General features: G+C 40.3%; 1 pseudogene; it reads left to right on the forward strand.

The window, feature by feature from the left end:
* The first annotated feature begins 970 nt into the window (after window positions 1–970).
* On the forward strand, window positions 971–5,490 carry LOC114830148 (annotated as a pseudogene).
* The last annotated feature ends 204 nt before the right edge of the window (window positions 5,491–5,694 follow it).

Below are 5,694 nucleotides of genomic sequence, written 5' to 3' on the forward strand. Positions count from 1 at the left end.
TCAGCTCTAGTTTTCTGGTGTGTTGGTCAAGATTTTTGTTTTTACTTTCTTCCTTATCATTCTAGGTTTAGTTGCTGTGGCTTTAGGGGAGGGAAGTATGTTTCCTTCAGACACATAACCCAAATGGGCAGGAGAACCAGTTGCATCACTTAGGGACGAGTGTTCAGTATTCATGATCCTGTTTAATGGTTCAGGCAGAGTAGGAGGTGGCTCCTCTGGGTCTAGAACTGTTGATTACCAAACAGGACTTATGGCATTGGTTGATGATACAGGGAAGTCACTGGCTCAACTAACCCCAACCCTTTTGGCTCAAATTACCCCATCCCTACCATTTTAACAAACTTGTGTCATCAAGCACTTTAGAGCTAAAGTCATACTAACAGTATAACCTCATGTTGTACCTTCATAAAGCACTAACACCTGTGAGATTTTTTTCAAACTTGTCTGTTTGTAGAAGATCTATAAACAGCCCAACACAGTTAACAGCAATATATTTTATCAAACACTAGGGGTTCTATACGTTGGGGTTCGTGAGCCATTATCCTCTAGCTTCTGACACCATGTAGAAGTGAATAATAATGAGGAAAACATTTTCACTTACTTGTTGAGGTCCGGCTCCTTTTTTCACTTTCTAGATAGCATTCAACTAAATTGTTTCTTCCTCGCCGTCACCTACCCATGCTCCCTGGAACTGAATAGCTAAGCAAACAGTATGCAACAATACCAACACATTCTACACTGAGTAAATACTGAACTCTCGCTTTCTTAGTAATAATTCCTAATCAGAGTAAATACGGAACACTCACTATCTAAGTAATAATTAACTTAAGTAGTTGAACATATTGTTGATACTACTATCCATCTCCAATAAATGTTTTGAAAATAAGAATTGCTTCCTTGTGGCCAGTTGTCTATATATATTGCTTCCCTTTCTCCAACTGAACATAACCTTTCGATTCACAACCAGCAATTCACCTTACAACAACAGGTAGGTCCTCTACTCATCCACACCTCATCTCTACATGGCTAAATATTCTTAAAGGTTTCTCTGTCTTTCAGGAGACTATCACCATGGCGATGTTGACCTTTCTTCTGCTTCTTTGTGCTGCCTTTGCTCTGGACAATGCACGTAAGATATACCTCATAATTACTCCTGTCAGTTAGTGTTTAGTTAACTGAGGTTTAGATGGATGTGTACCTTAAGTCATACTCGCCGTCAGGGGAGACAACCAGGGATGTAATCTTGGGCCTTGGGAGTAGGCAAAATAAATGAATATTCTGGCCCAGGATTCCTAGACAGGCCAGCCTTTGCTAGCAGATGTATTCTGATCAAACATTTGGTGAACTGTTCCCCCTCATCAGATGCAGTTTGAGAATATAATTTTAAGGAACATGAGTCCTAATGTTTTTCTCCCTCCTTATTGCAGAGAACCTGAAGGACAAAGACAAAGAAATTCTGAAGGACCTGCTACACAACCTGCCAATGGGTAAAAAGCAATCAGGTTTCAGTCTTGTATCTGACATATATATGTACAGTGCAAATCTGGATGTCAAACTAAAGCCATTTATCTGGGTAGTGTTTATTTTATGTATATATAATACATACAGCTCTCTTAATTTTACCCCTTCTGTTCCTCACTCAAAATCTTCCGTTTAAAAAAAAAAAGGTGCAGTGGTCTCCGGAGCTGCATATATATATATATATTCTTTTTTTTTACATATTAACACTACCCAAATAAATGGCTTTATTTTGACTTTCAGATGAGTAATACTTGCATGGTACTTTACATGTACGTACTGGAGCAGATATTTTCAGGTGTCTTGCATAGATAAAAATTACAGAAATATTTCAAAATACAAAATCGGTAAGTAAAATAATATACAATTAACCAATCTGTAAAATAATTTTTTTTCACAATGTACAGGCTACACAATTCAGTGTATACTGAATTGTGTGTGTATGAATGTAAGTTAATTAAGAATGTTGAAGGGAAGGGAGATTGTGTTCATGGAGAATGTGGGATTGCATGAATTCATGGTGGGTGTGTGTAAATGAGCTGGACTACTAATGTGTTTGATTGAGAATAATATATAAATAACCAACAGGCTTCATGAAATCTTAATAAAAAAACGATTGGTGGTTTCAAACTAATCAATTAATCTTATTTAATGGTATCTTCACTTCCTACAATGAACCAAGGACCACAAAGCAGAAGCTCATCATGCCCACATGGCTGGGCCAATTATGGGAAAGTCTGTTATCAGTACGTCTCCATCTTGGCCAGTTGGACAGATGCAGAGGTACCTGTAAAATACTGTAAAATCATATTTAGAGCCATTCTCACATACTCATACTCTATAGAGCTGTTGCAACGAGGCAAGTTCATATTCAATAACTACACATAAAATGTGGAGCTAAGAAAATTGGGTCAAGATGAAAATAAATAAATAAAAACCTTTCTTTCTCTCTCCAGCTTATCTGTTTGCAGTTAGGAGGTAACCTGGCATCAGTACACAGTCTTTCGGAGTATAACTTTCTTTTGTCTGTCATCTAAAGAGGTGGGGGTAAAACACAGATATGGATTGGAGCAAATGATGCAGTCAAGGTTAGAAGATCTGCCTAACACTCATGAAACTTGTTGGATATCTTGATTCTTAAAGGATATGCTAACAAATGTTTAGTCATTTCTCACCAGATATCTCTGTATTTTTTATTGAATTGCTTGTTAACAATGCATTTGTTAACAACCAGTTGGTCAAATTATTTATCTAATTTGAACCAGTTTCTCACTGAAGAAAAATAATCGTGCATTAAAAGGAATTGTTAATTACATTGTTTGGGGTTTGAATTCACTCTGGTGTGAATTCAATGTTCAATGATTTGCATGCTGTCCGGGGCTTGTGGCAGCAAAGCAGACAAAAGCCATGATGCTGTCTTTACGCTTCACTATGCTTCACAGTTGGTGTGGGATTTTTCAGCCTAAATGACGTAACAATACACATATGCAGTGTATTTCCTCCTCCCAACCTAGTGTAGTGTCCTCCTCCCAACCTAGTGTAGTGTCCTCCTCCCAACCTAGTGTAGTGTCCTCCTCCCAACCTAGTGTAGTGTCCTTCTTCCAACCTGGTGTAGTGTCCTTCTTCCAACCTGGTGTAGTGTCCTTCTTCCAACTTGGTGTAGTGTCCTTCTTCCAACTTGGTGTAGTGTCCTTCTTCCAACTTGGTGTAGTGTCCTTCTTCCAACCTAGTGTAGTGTCCTTCTTCCAACCTAGTGTAGTGTCCTCCTCCCAACCTAGTGTAGTGTCCTCCTCCCAACCTAGTGTAGTGTCCTCCTCCCAACCTAGTGTAGTGTCCTTCTTCCAACCTAGTGTAGTGTCCTTCTTCCAACCTAGTGTAGTGTCCTTCTTCCAACCTAGTGTAGTGTCCTTCTTCCAACCTAGTGTAGTGTCCTCCTCCCAACCTAGTGTAGTGTCCTCCTCCCAACCTAGTGTAGTGTCCTTCTTCCAACCTGGTGTAGTGTCCTTCTTCCAACCTAGTGTAGTGTCCTTCTTCCAAACTAGGGTAGTGTCTTTCTTCCAACCTAGTGTAGTGTCCTTCTTCCAACCTAGTGTAGTGTCCTTCTTCCAACCTAGTGTAGTGTCCTTCTTCCAAACTAGTGTAGTGTCCTCCTCCCAACCTAGTGTAGTGTCCTTCTTCCAACCTAGTGTAGTGTCCTTCTTCCAACCTAGTGTAGTGTCCTTCTTCCAACCTAGTGTAGTGTCCTCCTCCCAACCTAGTGTAGTGTCCTCCTCCCAACCTAGTGTAGTGTCCTCCTCCCAACCTAGTGTAGTGTCCTTCTCTCCAACCTGGTGTAGTGTCCTTCTTCCAACCTAGTGTAGTGTCCTTCTTCCAAACTAGGGTAGTGTCTTTCTTCCAACCTAGTGTAGTGTCCTTCTTCCAACCTAGTGTAGTGTCCTTCTTCCAACCTAGTGTAGTGTCCTTCTTCCAAACTAGTGTAGTGTCCTCCTCCCAACCTAGTGTAGTGTCCTTCTTCCAACCTAGTGTAGTGTCCTTCTTCCAACCTAGTGTAGTGTCCTTCTTCCAACCTAGTGTAGTGTCCTTCTTCCAACCTAGTGTAGTGTCCTCCTCCCAACCTAGTGTAGTGTCCTCCTCCCAACCTAGTGTAGTGTCCTCCTCCCAACCTAGTGTAGTGTCCTCCTCCCAACCTAGTGTAGTGTCCTTCTTCCAACCTAGTGTAGTGTCCTTCTTCCAAACTAGGGTAGTGTCTTTCTTCCAACCTAGTGTAGTGTCCTTCTTCCAACCTAGTGTAGTGTCCTTCTTCCAACCTAGTGTAGTGTCCTTCTTCCAAACTAGTGTAGTGTCTTTCTTCCAACCTGGTGTAGTGTCCTTCTTCCAACCTGGTGTAGTGTCCTTCTTCCAACCTAGTGTAGTGTCCTTCTTCCAACCTAGAGTAGTATCCTTCTTCCAAACTAGTGTAGTGTCCTTCTTCCAACCTAGTGTAGTGTCCTCCTTCCAACATCCAGGTGTTTTTTTGGCAAACCTGAGATAGGCAGCATTGTTTTCTTTTAATAAGCAGGTGTGTCCTCTGTAGTATCCTCCCGTGAATCTCATTCTTCTTTAGTGTCTTTCTTATTGTGGAGTCACAGACAGATGTTAGGATGTGCAAGACATGTCTGCAGATGCCTATTGCCTTTGGGTTCTATGAAAGCTACCTGGCCATTATATAACATGCCCTTGTGGTGATCTTTGATGGATGTCCACTCCTAGCATTGGCACTGACTTTTCTCCATTTGTACACAGTATGTTTAACTGTAGTCTGATGCTGTGGTAGCCTTTTCTAGCTGTATGAGCCTCAACGGCTCTTCTCCTGAGGTCTTCTAGATTTTATTTTGACCGGGCTATATTCTACTTGAATAGATCCCTGGTTTGGGGTGTAGACTTTTTTGGTAACCAAACTTTGTGGGTTTTAAATGTAATCTCAATGATTGGGACAACACACTTCTTTTACCCACATTGGAAGAAGACAATACCAAAGAGCCCTCAAATTTAGTTTACCTGTGTATTCTGTAGGAGGGTGTTTGGCTGTGGAGTGATGGTTCTAGATTTACCTACCAGAAATGGAACCGTGGGGAACCAAATAACGCAGGTGGTCGGGAGAACTGCATGCAGATGAACTTTGGAGGTACAATGCTGTCACCAGAGCATTATTCTGATTACACACTGAATATTTTTGATTGTTGAAAAGTAACATTTAAAAAACAATTACAATAATTACCTTTCTGTGTTTCCCCCTATTCCAGCTGAAGGTGGACAGAATGACTCAAACTGTGTGTTGCAAAATCCATTTATGTGTGCCAGAAAACTGTAATCTTTACAGATTGAAATATTTTGCATTCCTTATTTTGTCTTCACATATTTTTGGCAGATTTAAATGTGTAATTGTAATTGATTATTCAGTCGATCTCAATGTTGTTAATTAATGGATATGAGGTGGGGTGTTATGATGATTATTATTTGAAGTATTTTAAGATGTGAGTTCTTCAATAAAGCAAAGGTAAATATTTCTTGTTGTTTAGTGTTAATTTCTGGAAATCGCTCCAGACACATATCCTGGTTGGCTCTAGACAGAGGGTGGAAGAAGCTCAGTCAAAATAATAGTATTTTTTTTTGCCCCCAAAAAAATACTTTTTTGCC

The sequence above is a fragment of the Esox lucius genome, chromosome 23, assembly GCF_011004845.1.
Source record: "Esox lucius isolate fEsoLuc1 chromosome 23, fEsoLuc1.pri, whole genome shotgun sequence".
NCBI classification, from domain to species: Eukaryota; Metazoa; Chordata; class Actinopteri; order Esociformes; family Esocidae; genus Esox; species Esox lucius.